The sequence below is a fragment of the Camarhynchus parvulus genome, chromosome 1A, assembly GCF_901933205.1.
Source record: "Camarhynchus parvulus chromosome 1A, STF_HiC, whole genome shotgun sequence".
NCBI lineage: Eukaryota > Metazoa > Chordata > Aves > Passeriformes > Thraupidae > Camarhynchus > Camarhynchus parvulus.
Genome location: NC_044586.1, coordinates 4,020,237 through 4,037,514, shown reverse-complemented (window position 1 = coordinate 4,037,514; position 17,278 = coordinate 4,020,237). Strand labels below are relative to the sequence as shown.

The 17,278-nt window shown below is 41.0% G+C and overlaps 1 protein-coding gene across 4 annotated transcripts in view; it reads left to right on the top strand.

Annotated features, from left to right (window-relative positions):
• CALD1 (caldesmon 1) overlaps nt 1–17,278 on the top strand; it is a 171,568-nt gene that overhangs the window by 30,870 nt on the left and 123,420 nt on the right. For 3 of the 4 annotated variants that reach the window (XM_030960808.1, XM_030960811.1, XM_030960813.1), the window contains exon 2: nt 6,470–6,554. The exons of the other annotated variant lie outside the window; for it this stretch is intronic. The gene's annotated coding sequence lies outside the window, so the exon portion shown is untranslated. The remainder of the gene's footprint in view (nt 1–6,469; nt 6,555–17,278) is intronic. 4 annotated transcript variants of the gene reach the window in all.

Here is a 17,278-nt window from a genome sequence, read left to right as displayed (position 1 = left end):
AGCAAGGCACTAATTGTAAGCTTAGCAGGGGATTCATATCTTCTGTCTTACATCAGTTTTTAACCCAAATTAAGTGTCTCCTTTGAAGAGCAAAAGATGGGGTTGCTGTGTTCTCCTTTGTGTTCTCATGCACATCCACACACGTTTCTGTAGCAGAAGTTTGTTTCTGTGCTTGGGGTTCCTTCTCTTTTATGGATACAGAAAGTTGAATTCTGGGCTGGATTCTGTGGGAGCCTGAGCTGCAGCATCCAGGCTGGGTGTGTGCCTTCCCTGTCTCCCAGAGGTGAGGAGCAGCTCCACTGGGTGGAAGCACCTTCTTGGGTGTGAATTTCTTCAGCATTTCCCATCTCCTGAAGGGAGAGGCTGCTGTGAGCCCAGGTCGGTCTGATGCCTGGGCCATGGATCACTGGGTGACCCACAGGTGACATCCTTGTGTTCAAATCAGGAGAATTTCAACAGCTCATTTGTTTATTTTATTTTATCCTGTTCCTCAAATAGCCTGGGATTGTTCATGGCTTGTTCCAGATCTAACACAGTTCTGTCCTGCATTTTCAAAGCTGATTCTTCAAATCTATTGTTCCAAAGTCTTCTTTTAAGCTTGGTTTTTCTGCAGTGTTTTGCTTTCTTTATCTGCTTCTGGCATAAAAAAAATATGAAACTGAACAGCTCTAATCAGAATTATTTCTTGGGCAACTGTGAAAGCAGCAGTTTGAGATGAAACTCTCTTTTAGCCCAAAACCAAGTGCTGTTACAGTGAATACCTTGGAGGTTGTAAGATTTCCTATACAAAGATTGCCTGTTTATATGGTATTGGACTCCAACTTGATCTGGGATCTCCACATTGATCTGGGAGATCATCTCTCCCAGCCTCAGGTTATCTACCTGCAGAAAATAGATGATGATTCTGAATTACTTTCAACCCTGTGTTAGCTGCAAGGTGTCAGGTGGGTTTTTTGGTATTTACTTTAAAATAAATCTTTAATAGATACTTTCTTTCTGTGATGTAAAGTGGCTTTATGATCAAGCTGCCCAGCACTGCTTTTGCTGAGTCTATCTCCAAGTTCTTTACGGAGGAATTTGGCATAATTTTCCCTTTTGTCACTCTGACAAAATGAAGCACAAAAAAAGAAAAATGATTCCCATGACAGCACCAAACTGGAGGTGATGCCAGCCAAGTGCTTTGTCCACTGTGTCATGCTGTGCTTTGAAGGGCACTAATCTCCCAGTCCAAATAACATCAAACATCTTACTAAAACCATCAAAATATTATTCCTCAAGGAGATAGATGGGGTATGAAAACAGGGAATATACTTTTAAAGAATCTGACAGTATCATAGAGCTGTAGCAAATGACAAATAGTTTGAAAAATGTAGCAAAGGGTAGAATTAGATTAATTCAGAGATTCAAGAAATAGCATAACTTGTGCTCTGTCACCTGACATTTTAGCATGCAGAGGTGAGCCAGACAACTCTGTTGTTTTAACCCATACTCAACATTCCTATCAGTAAATCTGCTCAAAGGGCCCCATACCCATATTTTGTGTGGTACTATCATTAAATCCTTTTTTGCTACTGCCAGGAATTTCATTATGAACAATCACTGATGTAACACCAAATCTATGGAATATTAAACAGATCTCAAAATCTGTGGAATAAAATGGACTCCTACCAAATCAAAAAGATGCAGTATTTTTTCTTGGTACTGTGTTTTTTCAAGTGGCTCATTCCAACATTTTCCTGAACATATTTCAACTAAAATGTCTCAAAACAAACGTTTTACAGTTTTCAGGTTTGGGGTTAGGGTTTTGTTAATTAACGTTGGTTCTGTTTTCCTCTCCCCCATGTTTCTGACACACAGTTTTTTGGTTGTTTGCTGCCTTATCTTGGGTTTTATCTCTAAATGTGTGGCTTTGACAGCTCTGTGATTGTGTTGTGCCTTCCTATTGCCACACAACCTTCAGTCCCATCCAACTCTCAGCCTGTCACGAAGCTGTGCTGGGCGCCTGCTGTCAACACAGCATTTGTCAAAATTCAGTATTTGGTGCTCAGTACATTTCCCACTTATAGATCTCTAATTGTCCTCCCGATGCCTGTGAGAAAACATGGAGCAAAAATGTTGGGGGGGAAAATAAGTAAAACAGGACATGACCTTCTTTGGAGTATATATATGGAGGAATTAAAGGATCCCCCAAAAGGATATTTCTTTTTTCTAAAATGCCAATGTTTATGATTGATTACAGAATTGATTAGAGGCAGAAGGATAGATGGGTGGTGGATGTATGAACCAAAAATGTCTGAACCAAGATTTTAAGAGGGTTCTGTCTGCACATGCAGCATTCACATGTATGCTGTATTTTTGGATGCTGACAAGGATACAACATTACCTTACATTTTTCCTTGTTACCTAATGGAATATCACACGTTGGGCTGTCATCAAATTGTTGTTAAACACAAATTGTCAGAAATTCAGCTTCATGTTCGAGTCATGAAAGGGACTAAAGCTGTGCTTTGAGCAGGGCTTGTGCCTAACTGTGCTTTTTCTCAGCAGTGGTGAAAAGTACTGTGAGAAAACAACTGCTGGCCTAGTTCAAGTAACAGACAAAACTGCTTGAGGTCTTTAAGTGCTGTTAGAGGAGGAACTCAGGGACTTAACTTCTTTTACACTTTCATTTTACCTATAAAAATATCTTGCTAAAACACCGGAATTTTCTTTCTAACTTTGTCCTATGAAAATGGGCACTTAAGGGAGATTTTCAAGAGCACATGAGAAGTCTGTAAGCTGTCCCCTGTGACTCCTTTCTGTCACATTTCAGTCCTCAGCCTGGCCAGCTGGAATAGTTGGGGATTTGAATCTCAGGATGACCCTACAGAGCATTTCAAATGTGCTTTTGTAAATGTGTGGGTTGCTTGCTGTAAAACACCAAGGAGGTGCTGCTGTCTGTGATGAGTGGTGGTTTCTTGTTGTCTCTACAGGTGATTGTAAATGGAAGATGACATTTCTGGTTGCACTGAAAGAGATTTTTTTTTTTTTTGCTATTTGCATCCTTTAAAATGCCTGCAGCCCAGATCTGCTTGGGTTGTAATGTTTTTTGGTCCTAGGGGCTGAATAAAACCAGGCCAAGTAATCCTTGGGAACTTCTGTGACCAGAATTGCTAGGAAGCAGGGAAATTCAGCTCATCTGATGCTTTCCTCTGAATCAGAGCCATGCTGATATGGTTTCAATGGGTGTTTTGGCTGCTTTTTCTTGCTTTAATAGCCTGACCCAGGGCTCCAAAGATGTTGAGAAATGCAGGTTTGGTTTCTGTAGGTTTTCTCAGCACTTTGGTCAAACAAAACTTCACGGGCTTTGCCATTTCCAGAGTGTTGCATCGAAAGAAGGCATTTTGTTTCTTTGTTTAGGTGATGGAAAGGAGGATCAAGCTTTTTCCAGTAGATTGGAAACAGGTAGCCCTCAGTGCTGTTGGTTTTGCTTGCTAATGCAGGTTTTACCATCTAAGTGTTCCCATACTTAATCCCACAGGCCATGGGCATTGCCCTCTGTGAGAAACATTTCTGGAAATGATCATTTCCCCTTGCTACAGAGAACAGAATTTCCCATTGGAAAAGAACAATGGAAAAGCCATTTGTTTGATTTTAAAATGCTCAATGGTCTACTGCTCTGTTTAGAAGCAGCTATCTCTAGTTGTAAAGTTATGAAGGGAAGACAGTGCTGACTCCTTGAAGAGGAAGAGAAAGTTTTTATTTCCACAACTGTTTGGGTTTGGTACTCAAACCTCAGTTTCTCCCACCTGGTAATTAGTTGATCAGTATGTAAGTAAATATAGGGATGAGATGATCTATTATAGGAGGTTGAAGAAATAATGAGGTAAATAAAGTAAATTAATTTGTGTTGCACTTAGTGTTCCTTTTAAGAACAAAGTGCAAGATAATTCTCAGCTTTCCTTTGTGTCTGTCAGCCAGAGATTTCTAGACTATGAACCAAATAAATTCATAGAAGCTTTTTAGTTATTGGTGCCCCTTGACTTTGATATTTTGCAGGCTATGTGGTATGAAACATTATAAAATTATATCAGCAAGTAGATTAAAAAATTCCTCTGGCTCAGTGTTGTCAGCATTTGCTCATTCATGGTATTTCACTTGATAGATCACAGAATCATAGAGTGGTGTGAGTTGGAAAAGGTCTGAAGTATATTTGTGAGTTTTGTTTCAATAAGGAATTCCTGAAGATATTTGGCAAAATGAATTCCCTTTTTAAAAGTTTTTTTTTTAGTACCGTGCTTAGGACTACAGAGTAAAAACAGCCCAAGAAAGAAAAACATGTCCTTGGTCAGGAATATATATGTGTGTGTGTGTGTTTTGGCTCTGCCTCAACAAACCTGAGCCTCACTTAAAGAAGGTGAGTAATCTTGTTTGGTTGGTGAGGAGAACACTTAAGTACCCTGTGAATGAGAGCACTCAGGAAGGACTTGGTGTTAAGATATCACAGGAAACAAGGCTAAGTGAAAGCCTTAGGAAGAAAACAAGATGTTCTTCTGATTAACACTGATGTCCACCTTCAGGGCTTTGTCTGCAAAACATCTCAGCAGTCGGGAGGTTACACAACTTAAAGGTGTTTCTCTGTACTGTGTTGTACCTTTGAATTTATATTTTCTTCTTTGGATGTAAATGATGGGGCATTCTTTCTCACAGCTACAGTAAATTAGGCAGAGTTTCTGTTGAAACACCTGGATCACTTCATGTAGCTCCATGAATCCTGAAAGACATGTCAGTCCTTGGATTTTATTAGTGATTGGAGTAGTTTGGCATTTTATTGATGGAAGGATAGATCTGGGTTTTCTCTGGGTTAGAACATACAACTGCAATTGACTTTAATGGGAGTTTTATTAAGGCTGAGATAGTCCTGTAACCTGGATTTATGCATTGCACAAAGAGGACCTGCATTCCTTTCACCAGGTGTGCTGGATTTGGGAAAACCTGCATTCTTCAGTATTTGCTGTGATACAGCCCTGGGAAGTTCAGAATGGAGTTTCCTGGGGGAACTGCCGTCTTAGCTGGTCACAGCTGTGATTTTCTGTCTTGGCAGCTCTAGGGGCAGCAAAGGTGTTTGCTGTTTTTGTAAAACAACAGGGTACCCCTTGTGTTTAGCCATGGTGGAGCCCAGTGCTGCTTGTGTGAAGGAGACTTTGCCTCCCTCCTCATTTCATCACACACAACCTTCAAAAACCCCCCTTGGCAGGCAGTATGAAATTGAAACAAGCACCTCAAAATTCTCTATGATGAGCAAATCCTGCCCCTGACACTCCTGCTTATGGATTTAGGAGAAATCCTGTAAAATTGCACTGCCGCTTGCAAAAGCATGATGTATTGTTTATGGGGCTTATTGACATTTCTTGCTTAAGACAGTGACTCTAATGAATACTCTTTAGCCCACTTGCTGGTTGTGTTGATTAGGTGGGAAGGTAAACTCATTTCCCTAATTAAATGCTGATTATGAAGCAAGCTTGTTTTTGGTATCTTTCTTCACCTGGTTTAACAGATAAAAGAATTTCTCTGCACCTTGTAATTACAGCCTTTTGTCTAATGAATATACGAACATTTGAAAGTTTTGTGTTTTTTACTGCTTCTGTAGGTGGAAGGGGATGGGAGTCACCAGAGCCCCTGAGCAGCTTTCCCAGCTGGCTGAGGTTACTCCAAATTGGAGTTCTGAGTCTATTCTCCCAAAAACTGCCTCCAGTTCTCCCCCTGCGGCATGGCTCAGAGGCAATTTTTTCTCACCACATGCTAAGTTATCATTTCTCCCAGCCATTGCTTGAAGGTGGCTGTTCTACCACTGTTGCAGTCAAATTACATGTACAGACAGACAAACAACCTGTCACTGAAGCCCATGGAAATGCAAGCCAGCAGCTATGCACAAATAGCCAGAAGTTTTTTGCATCTTTGACTGGAGGCAGCCAGCAATCAAGAAACTGTGCTGGTCTACAGCCAAAAGAAATAGGGAATTCCCTCAGTTAATTTTTTTTTTCTCTGAAGTGATTAATGAGGGTATAATCAGCTTTGGCTCCATATTAATTGGTGCAGTTTGGATATTAAACTTGTCAGTTCTGTGGCTGGTGCTTCCCAGGGTGTTTTGAGGATTGCATTACTCTGTGGTTGGGTTACAGTCATGGCTGCAGGAGCAGGTGAATGAATGGAGCAGTTTTCCTTGCAAGTGGGAGCCACTCTTTTCCCCTAATGGGGGCTCAGATGCACAGAGTAGTCTGGCTTTGCTTGCTTGGGAGTTTCTCCCTCACAGAGGAGTCCCTGGCAAGAGCAAAGGAGCAGCAAATCAATTTAGTCAGCGGTGCAATTGTATCTAGCACTGCAGCAAGGATCAAGATCTGTTTTGCTTTCTAGATCATCCTAAATGTCAAGTTTCTTCTGCCTTTGGTGCCCTCTTCAGCCCCCCATGTAAACATTTCTATCTTTCCAGTGCCTGTGATAACCATTGGTTTACTCAAAGAATCCCTTGGGAGCTGAAGAGGCAGCATCTTCCAGGCTCAGGGGCATCATATCTGGTGAGATATATGCTTTTTATGCCTTTGTTTCTTTGTTTTGTTTTGTGGTTTTTTTTCCTGGAGCTATTGTTCAGTTGAGACAATCTCTATCATGAGCCTCACTTCAGTGTTAGCTTAGTTTCCTTTGAAACCCAAAGTCTGGTATGGGAAAAGGTTGTTTTGGGTTAGTGATCAGCCTGATTTGAAGACAATTTGTGGTAGCCCTTGATCAAACTGAGTGCCAGAAATTACTTGTATATTTGGGAATTTTCCATCCCAATTCTTCCCTTTTGTTTTTTTTAGTGTTTTGTGCTTTTGCTAAGGATTATAGCTAAGTATGTGCATGGTAATTCAGCTCTCTAAACACCGAGAAATTTTTCCATGTTGTGGCTCCATATTAATCTGCTGCTTCCTGGGAATTACCTGAATGGGAAGGAGGTGTTTTTCCCCTGGGAATGTTGAACTCTTGTGTCTTTGTCATTAACCCTACATGTGGCCATCTTTGCACACACAAGGTACAGCCTGAGGTAATGAGGTCAGCCCAACAGCCGCTCTGGGCTTTCCCTTGGTGAAAGGTTATGAATATGGAGACCATTATGTGTCATTAAGATAATAATGGTGCTGAATATGTCAGCAAAGCCAATGGCTCTCTGCTCCCCAGGTGTTCTGGTTTTGGTTTGATAGGGACATGTAACAAAAAATTCTGCTTGCCAGGTGGGAGAAAATTTGCCTTTCAAAAGATTCAGCACTTGATAGGAATCCTGCTAATAATAAATAAATGTTCCCAGGCTGCACTTGGTCTATAATTGCTGTTTAGCCCAAATTGCTCTGAGTGAGGACACTCCATCATTCTGGCTACACAGGTGGAGGTGATGATGTCATGTGTAGCAAATTCACTGATGCAAAAGGATGGAGCACGTACATAAAATAATAACACGATGCAGTAGTGGAAACTAAGGAAAGTTAGTTCAGTTTCAGTAGTGGAAACTAAGGGAAACAAAAAGGAGTCAAAATTTGAGTGAAGCAGCCAGCCTTGATGAGGAGGTGAGGAGAGTGTTTGCCTTGAAGGGTTTCTCTGCCTGTAGAGCACCACTCTGGAGTGACTGTCGCTACCAGGGGCTGTGTTTGCATGGTCTGATCCTGACTTGCCCTGTGAGGGCAAGGCTTCTAAGGAATTATCCTTACAAAGGATAATCCCAAGGAATTATGGCCACACCTGTGGTAGAGCTGACAGCTCTTGTGCCTGCATACACTTTCAGTGAGTTTCCACCTCTGAGTTCTCTTTCCTCAATACCTTTTTTCTCATTTCTCATGTTCACAGGCAGGTTCAAGTGGCCCAGCAGAGCAAAGTCCTGAGCACAGAGTTCCTGTGGTCACCCTGCCTGCTCTTCTGGTCCCTGGCTATCACAGAGTGTGTCAGGAGATGAGGGAAAGAGGAGGCAGGGTGAGCTGGGCTGAAGCCAGGAGGATAGAAACCTAAAAGTGAATTTGTTGGGCAATAGTGGCTCCCAGACACATTTTTTTTATTTGCATGTGGATCTATAAAGGCTCCGGTTTCAGTCCTTGGGAATAATTAAACCTTAAGCAGTGATAAACAGTGCAATATTCAATTAGTGAGCTGCCCTGACAAAGGCATGTCAAAGTAAGTAGGGGTTTTTTTTTGAGGCTGTTAACTGTGCTGACAGAGAGTTGGTTAATTCTTGAAGGATAATGTTTTGGGCAAATTCCCAGCCTCCAAATGCCTGCAGGCAGACTTGTCCATATTTGTGGTATATTTGAGGTCTAGTGTTCCTCCTTTGGGCCATATATTTTAAGAGGGAATTTTAATGGAAGGAAACATTGCTGCAGAGCAACAGCCTTCTCTGAAACGCTTTCCAAAAATATGTTAAGGCCAAAGGTCTTGTTTTTTCAGGGCAAAAGAAGTGAATCCTCTAATATTTACTCAGTTATAAATAGTGATGGGCAAGGCTCTAAGGATGAATTCCTGGAAGATTGTATCAGGGATAGTTATTCCCCAAACTAAGCAAAGGCAGTGGTTGTCTTTTAATTGTTCCATCTTCTTTGGCACAGAGAATACCGTTATTAAACAGATAGCAAATAATTACAATAAATTTGAGGTTTTTCACTCCTCTCTTGCTTCTCTCCAGTCCCAACAGGAACCAAAATGTATTTTATTTCCAGTAAGAGATGGCAGTTTAGTGCTGGGGGGAATGTTCATGGTAAATGTTTTCGTTCTCCAGCTGTGGCATCAGTGAGGTGGCAGGAGAAGGGGCAACCCCATGGGGCAGGAACTTACCTGGGGTGCAAGAGGTGCTGCTCTTGTCCAGCTGGGCTTGGACAGGGAACTGCATTTCATTTATGCACCCCTCTCTTCCCCTGTCTGTAAATAGGATGGGAGATTCTAACTTAGAGAGAAGCTGCTTGAAAATGTTGTTACTTTCCACTGAAAGCTAAATCTGCTTGGTGTCATTGCTAATAAATAGGTGAGTGTTATCTGATTCCATTAGCAGGTTGGTTTGCCTCCCACAGTGAAATTCAGTCTCTCACAGTGTAGGCCTTGCAAAGTTCAGCATGCAATTTCTGCATCACCAAAGAGCTGACATGAAACCCAAATGAGACACAAGCCTTGCTGAGGAGCCTGGAGGCCAGAGCCTCCAGAAGTGCTGTGACATTTCCCAACAGGAGCACAGCATCTGAGGTGTCTTTACAGGCTCATGAGTCTGCTGGACCCATAAATTCTAAAAAACCAGAAAATGCACAGCATCATTTCTTGGAAAAGGAATGCAGTTTCTCATTTCCTTTTTAATTTTCTGTATCAAGATTAAATGTACAGTAACTGAACTGACTGGAAAATCCGTGTTAGTAAATACTTAATAACAAATGAGACTTCAAATAGCAAGAAAAAGTATTTTTCAGACACTGATGTGCTTTTGTGCAGATGTGTTTTGTTACTACTTCTTACCAGAGAAGAAAAAGTAAAACTGACTTCTAACAGCTTTTAGGTATCATTCCAAAATACTGCAGTTGAACATTTATTTCTACTGATGTAAGACAGGTATTTAGCTCTGTAAAAAGTTGTAGCTGGACTCTGTAGGATACTTGAAACTTTTGAGAACTGATTTCCCACTGTAACCTGTTGTATGCTATTTGTACCCCAAAAAATTATAATTAATTTCAGGTACTCAAAAAAAAAAAAAAAAAGAAAAGGAAAAAGACACAGGGATTAAATGACAGAATTGCTGCTTTTTTTAGTGGCTGTTGGTACTATCATATATGCTGAAGCATTCCAACCAAGGGCATGTGGCTGCAATGGAATTTGATGTACAATCAGTTTTAGGGAACAGCCTGTGCCTTGTTAATATAATCCATAAAAGGCTTTCAAACTTCCTGAAACCAGTCCCTTCTGTTTCCAAGTCTGCATATGATCTCATAGGAAATGATCTGGGAGAGGCCAGCTAACCCTTTTGCATAATCAAGGTAGCATTGTTCTTTTAATGCCTAAAGTGAGTTGTTTCACTGCTATAAACTCAATAATCCCCTTCTCTTCTGTCAACAAATCTCTATTATCAGGCTTTGCAATGATTTTGGTGGCATTACAAAAGAGAATAAGTGGGACACAAGTGGGCAAGGTTTATTTTGCAGGCAGGTGAACAGCCTGCACCTTGCCAGGTTTCATAAAGGGCAGTACTAGCAAAACAGCAAGGAAGATATCTGCCCTTTATACAGGTGTATATATATATATAAATAAATAAATGTATATATAAAAAAATATAAATGTTTTCATAATTTTTGATATTGTAAAACCTCTCTTGCTGACATTAGCAGTAGAAAAGTGAAGAAAGTGAAAGAAAAAGAAGTCTTGAAAACCTTGCTCTTTACACAAACCCAGAGTGCCTCACGCAGTCCATGTTCTGTTACATCCTTGGGATACCCAGGATTTCCTCAATATATTTAGCCCAAGAAGGGAAACACTCCAATGAGCTGCTGTCCCTGAGAGCCTTGTAGGGCAGCGAGCCTGAACCTTCCCTGCCAGGGCAGGGAGAACAGAGGCTCTGGGCTCTGTGACTGTGCACAAGTACAATTATGGTCTAGTCCATGTCAGCAGGCTGAACCAGCTGCCTGACTAACAGGCTGGAGTTGGAGTGAGCCTAAGCAGAGGGCTCTGTGGCACCCTGCTCGCTGCAGAGCTGTTAAATTTGGCACTCTGCTCTGGGCTCCACTCAAACATTTTCTTAACCATATTAGGACACGTGGAAATTGGCCAGCCTTGGAAGGACTTGCTGCTTGTGCTTGTATTTTATAGAGTAGGCGGCCACTGCTTTGCTTGAAAACTAGCAGGTTTGATAGAATAACACAAATAGAAGCCTTTAAAAATTGTCATTGAAGTATGGTAGGGGAAAAAAGAGCATTTCTCAAGACAAAAGATATTGTTATAACAAAGTTTGCTGTTCCCTTGTGCTTTTCATGTTTAGATAGTGATAATCCTGTAATAAGCAGATCCAATAGTTATGTATTGTGCTGTTATTCAGGTGAAAAAACAGTGAAATGAGACTGGCTGGCTATGCCATGAGAATTTGCTGGCATATCCAAGGCTGGGGAAGGCAAAACCCTGCATTGGTGACTCTCAAGGCTTGCTTGAGTTTGGCTTAGGGAGCCAAACTCCCTGGTGGTGATGCAAGAGCAATGGGCCTGACCTATCTGTGTTGTTTCAGAGGTCAAAATGTCTGAAACTTCCCCAACAAGGGATAGAATATTACACTGGAGAAATTCCAAAATAGAAAGTCTTCACTATTTAAGTGACAACTTTTAGGTTCTTAAGGGTTGGGAATTTGTCGAGCAGAAGTGTTGGTTAAGCATATTATCAGGTCTACCCTATGCTCCAGTAGATTTTGCTATTAAAATTACTTTTTTTGATCAGTAATGTTTTAATAATTTTTAATTCACTGCTGCTCCCTGTAGCTGTAAACTTTGGTTTCACTAAAATTATTATCTTTCTAATTTTGTTCCAACACTTGCACACAGTTGTCACATCCCCTACTGAAAACGTATTTGATGCATCCATAGCTCTTTTAATCTCTTTGTAAGTCAGTCCCTCTCTGCTTGCTTAACACTTTTATGGCTGTCTTGTGGTTGTCCCCTGGGTTGTTATTGTCCCTGAGGAAATGAGTTCTCCAGAGCTGAATGAAGTGTTCCAGGTGTGATCATCACAGAGCTGTGTTAGGGATATCACCTTTCTGCCCTGTGTGTTTCATTTAATGTTGCATGGACCCTTTCTGCCACCACTTCAAGCATCGTTTGATGCCTACTACAGAAATAAACAGGCCAGATTTAAGCTTTTCAATCATAAATTTTGATAACCTTTCTCAAAGATGCAAAAAGGGCTGAATCCATGCCTGTGGTTTGTAGCTCAAACAAGTGTTGGAATCATCACTTCACTTCTGACCTTTCAGCTTTTTGCTGATGGTCTGTATGATCTTATACAGATATTTTGGTTACTTGACCCTCATGTTGGTGTTAGTGGTAATAATACTGTAGTAGCTGCATTTCGTAAGGCTGTGAGGGTTGGTTCAAGTTTGTGCATGATCTGGAGAATATAAAGAAGGGGCAATGTAAAATATTTGGGCAAATGGCTGCAGAAAACCACATTACATGACTTGTAAGCTTATGCTGTCCAGGCTTGTGGAAATTGAGGAGGGCCATAAATAAAAATCCTGTTTCTGTGTAATGATTTATTTGCTAAAAGAAGAGCGGAACTAAATCAAATGAAAATGATGAACTTTATATTGAGTGTAACCTCTGCAAAACTCACTAAAGACCCACTGAGAATATGGTTTGAACATGTCCAGGTTTCCTTTGTCATTTTACCCAGCTGTTAATTTTTAGTCTGTGAGACCAGCACAAGCAAGAATACATTTGGTTGACAGTCCTGGAAGAGGAAGTAAGCCTATCTTTTATTTAGGCATGTTGATATCAGCACAAAATGAATGCAATATCATAAAATTGTAGCAGAGCTAGGAGTGGGGCATGGAGAGAATAAAATATTATTTTTACATGTCCTCTGAACTCGTGTAAATTAAGGCACATCACAAATGATTCTTCTGAATCCAGGTTGGTAAAGCCCTTCACTGGCACAGCATATGGATTTGCCAGGTTAAAAAACCCTGAACCTGCATTCAGTTGATGTTAATTTGTGAGGACCAGGTCTTTATTAGTGATATATACCAGGGGAGGGGGTCTGAGTATTGTAACATATCTGAAATCCAGGCTCACTCATGGGCAGTCCTCTTAACCAGGACCAGTACTATTCATGTCAGCTGAGAAATTTGCAGTGATGGTCCCTGAGGTTTACAAAGCCATGCACCATTGACAGTTTTAATAAGCTAAGTTTGTGTTTGGAAGTGAATGCTCTGAGGTGGCTGAGGATAAGCAGTTGAAAAAAATCTTTTAGTGGTAGTTCAATTTTCCACTGCATTGTAGAATTTGGTGTTTGGAAGGTTACAAAACCACTTGGTGAAAGTTACTGCCCAGGTGAAGGCTTCTTTGGAGCCATGGATGAGGACTGAAAGGTTCATGAAATATTTAAAAATGGTAAGGAAAGTACGCAAAGGTGCACGAGTTCCTGGGGTAGGAGGGGAGGGATTTTATATGACTTTTTCATGCTTGCATCACACTAAAACAAAATAAATAGAAATGCAGCCTCAATATTGAATCCACTTAAGGGAAATGAAGAAGGAAACATTTCTGTTGGTTTCCATTTTAGATCCATTACGAAAAGGACTGCTGTAGGGCTGTAATTCAATGCAGGAAGCATTTCTATGGAATTTTGGCATTAGGTGGACTTCCCAAGAACAGCTACTGTCCAGAAGATATTCCAGCTAAAATCTTCTGAGAGCAGTTTGAAATGTTGGCACTATTTCATCCAAGGTCTGATCCAACTTGAGCTAGGAGAGGAACAGAGGAGGCTCTGATTTGGATCTAAATGGCTCCTCTCTACACTGTCCAGCTCGCACATAAAATGTTCAAACAGAACACACTGGCCAAGCAATACCCCCAAATGACCCCTTATAAAGAATATGAGAGAGAAAAGGTTGCACAGAACTTGTATTTGACTGGACTAAGATAAATTTTGAACCACAGGCAGGAGCAGAGGACAGTGAGAGGGGAGATTGTGGCAGGGGAACGTGGCACAGAAACAAAGGTGACCCACACTGTTCTTGTGGGAAGTACAGCCTGGCTTGGATGGCTTTGAGCAGCCTTAGCAGAAATTCTTTCTGCCACAGCTAATTCACTTTTTACTGAATTACTTAGCATCTGCTTGTGGACCTTTCCCAGATTTAATCCCAAACCACCAGGACTGGATTTGAGCTCTGTGGGCAGATACAGGAATATTCAGCAAGATGTTTTGGGTTTTTTGTACTTCAGTTTTCCTTTGGAATAAGCTGACCTGAGAGAGCCAGATTAGGTTATGTTATGAATTTGATTATGCCAGAGGTATATTTGGATGTCAGCAACACCTAAAAGTGATCAATTAAACGCAATTCAAGTGCATACAAGCGATCAATTTAATTAAATGCAATTCCTGCCCAAGGGAGTGTTTCCAGCTTACCCAAAAATAGGCCCATGCAGAGAGAGGGAGCAGAAATTTGGACTGCCTTGTCTAGACGCCTTAAATTCTCTTTAGGAGAGGGCTGGGTTTGGAGCCTGGTCTCCAGAAAAGGCTTCCAGTGGCTGACGTGCTCAATCCTGCTGTGGTCTAAATATTGATGTCATTCCTACAGGCAGAAGAGTCTTGATTTGAGCTGAGGGGGTCTCAGACCCTTGTAGGTGGTGGCTTTGAAGGCCAGGTGACTTTGCTGAAGGAGTCACCTCTACGATTAGTAGGAAGGATGGAGTGGCTGGGCTCACAGAGAACCCAAACTCAAGGAGTCCAAGCACAGGTCTGGATGAGCTGGCTATAACATGGACCCAAACTTCAAAGCCTTCAGTGAAATTCTCAATAACCCAATAGGAGATTTTTGGGTTTGACTTGTTTTCTTAGACATGAAGAACATATCTGGGTGTGTCCTAGATCTTGCCTCCTATTTTATGTGCATAAAAGGCAGCTATTTTGAAGCACTGCTAAATCATTGTCCAACTTTGTTGCCCTTGGGACAGAATAATGGTGTTGCTTTGGATATTTTTTTTCTATATGTGGCCCTCCATATGCCTGTGGCATGTAGCAGAGTGAGCTCAAGAGTTATAACAACATTTACTTGTGTTTTGAGGAGAAAAGTCTCCTTATTGCTATTTTTCCTCTCCCCTATTCCCCACTCCCTATCCTTTCTGCTTCAGAATTTTAATCACTTTGCCAAAAATTTGATTGAGTAGTTTGGATATAAAAAAAAGATTGTTTTATGACTCTTAATAATATGTGTAGATGTGCACATGAAGTTAAAAGTGCATCTCATGCTCCAGACTGTAAGCTGAATGCTAAGGGATACAGCAGAAGAATTTCTCCTGTTTTATCCTGCTTTTAATTGCATGATTTGATAGGTAAATTGCGGATTTCTTTCATCTCCTTACAAATATCTTATAGCCATTTTTGGAGACAGAATGCTGATGCTGACTGAGTGGTAGCTGTAGCTGATACCAACTCATGTTATGCTTGTGATCCAAACAAGAGTAACAGATCAGAGCTCTATAACAACAGGAAAAGGAATTTCATAAGCAAATTAAATAGGTGGGGAAATTCAAGTGAAAGCAGTAGTGGTTATGGGGAGAATTTCAAGGATGGGAAATAGGTACTCAGTGGAAGTCAAAGCTGGTATCTGTCCATTGTATTTCTTTAAACATTCAGATTCTTTAAGGAAAAGGAATTGAATCAATGGATTTAAAACTGTATGCTTGGTAAAAAAAAAAAAATTCTGCATCTTGAGTTCATTACACTTAGACAGGCATCTCAATCTGGCTTTAGATGGGGGTTTTGTATGGTGGGTTGATTGCTATCTATGATTAACAATGTCCATAGTCAAAGTGTCTTGGGTTCTGGTTTTGTTACATCTGTCCTCAATTTTTGATACCTTCTGGCTCTGAGGATTTGCTGTCTGCCAATTGAATCCTTGGGAACCTTTGCAAGTGTCTCTGAGGAGAAGGTGATGACCATGCACTTCCTCTGTGCTGTGCTCTTGTGAGGAGCTGCAGCTTCCTGCTGTTCTTGTGAACACACACAGGCAGCACTTGGGCTGAAACTGGCAGGTAGTATTAAAAGATATATTAAATAATATAGAAGACTGGAAAAAAAATTGTTGGTGTCTAATCTAGTTCATTCTATTGGCCCAGAGCAGAGTTTACTATTTGAAGTGATTTTTGAGCGGTGTATTTTGTTCTGGAAGTGTCCCATGCAGAGCTTTGCAGTTTGCCTCACTTGACCTGTTACAGTGCTTAATTATCCTTCCCTTTACACAGTTTTCCCAAGGGTCTTAATTGGTAGGGAAATTGCTGATGTCAAGGGACAAAATCAGTCTCTGTTGCTCCATTTTAAGCACATTGCATCTTCTCCTGCCCTCAGGGGATGTGAGGGGTTTATCATTCTCTAATATATGTGTGAAAATCACTGGTTTTTAGGCTTGGCAAGCTCGACCCTTCCAAATTCTCCATGGACGCCACGTTTCCTGGAGCGCTGGCAACTTTGCTTGCTCTCTTCCAATAGTTCCCCTATTTCCCAAAGCAATGTGTACCTGTGGATATACTCAGGTTTCCAGCCAGGAACTCAGCAGTACCCAGGAGGGAAGGAGTGCTGTTTGTAGCTGCTGTGTTCCCACACATATGACATGAGTGTGATTTGCCACTAGCCCTGCGTTAGAGTTTTTTGACTCTTTTTTTTATTTTATCTGTCAATTACTGCCCCAGTAAAACATTACCTGGTGTTTGTGAAGGCAATTATCAAGCCACTATCGTATTTTTTGGAGACATTTAACCCACAAATTGAGAATGCTGAAAGCTGAAAATGACCTAATTTTGCATGTTCTGGCTACTTGTCTCTTGGCTTGTAATTCTTAGCTTTCATGGGTTTTTTAAAGCTATTAATAGGAAGATTTGTGTCAATGATTATTGTTAATGATCTCTCTGATCAATGGCTTGGGCTGCCTGATTGATTCAGCCACACTCAGATTCATGGAGTAGGTCAGGTTGAAAAACAAAATACCCTGAAATAGGGAGGCAAGCCCTAGAGCAAGGAGGGGAATGAAAATGCATGCATGAAATGCTTCAGTGAGGTTCTTGCAAGTGCTTAGAGAAGCAATTAGAGAAACACTTTGGGAGAGCAGGATGTGTCTGGAGCCAAGTTTCTTCAACACCTATGGGTGTGCTTCACATTAATTTTTAATATCTGCTTTTAGAAATCTTGAGAAAGAAGAGGTAATGCCGTGACAGAAGAACAAACATATTTTGCTGAAAGTGGAGTGAGTCCTGTGGAAGATATCTTGTTATTAAAATGGAAGCCACCTCCTTCCGTGCAAGAGGGACAGCTTAAAGCAAGGTGCTTGCTCCTCTAATCCCCCTTGCTACACCATGACTTAAAGACTTTGCAGTCTTTGAAGTAAATTTCCCAAAGCAGTGGGAGAATCATCCTGATCTCCCCCAGCCTGGCTTCCTAAATGCTCAGGCGGTTGTTGATGAAGAGGAACAGATCTTATAAATTCCCTGAAGAAGTAAATTGAGAACACCTGCATTGCTGTACAATGAAGAATACAAGGGGTATTTTATAT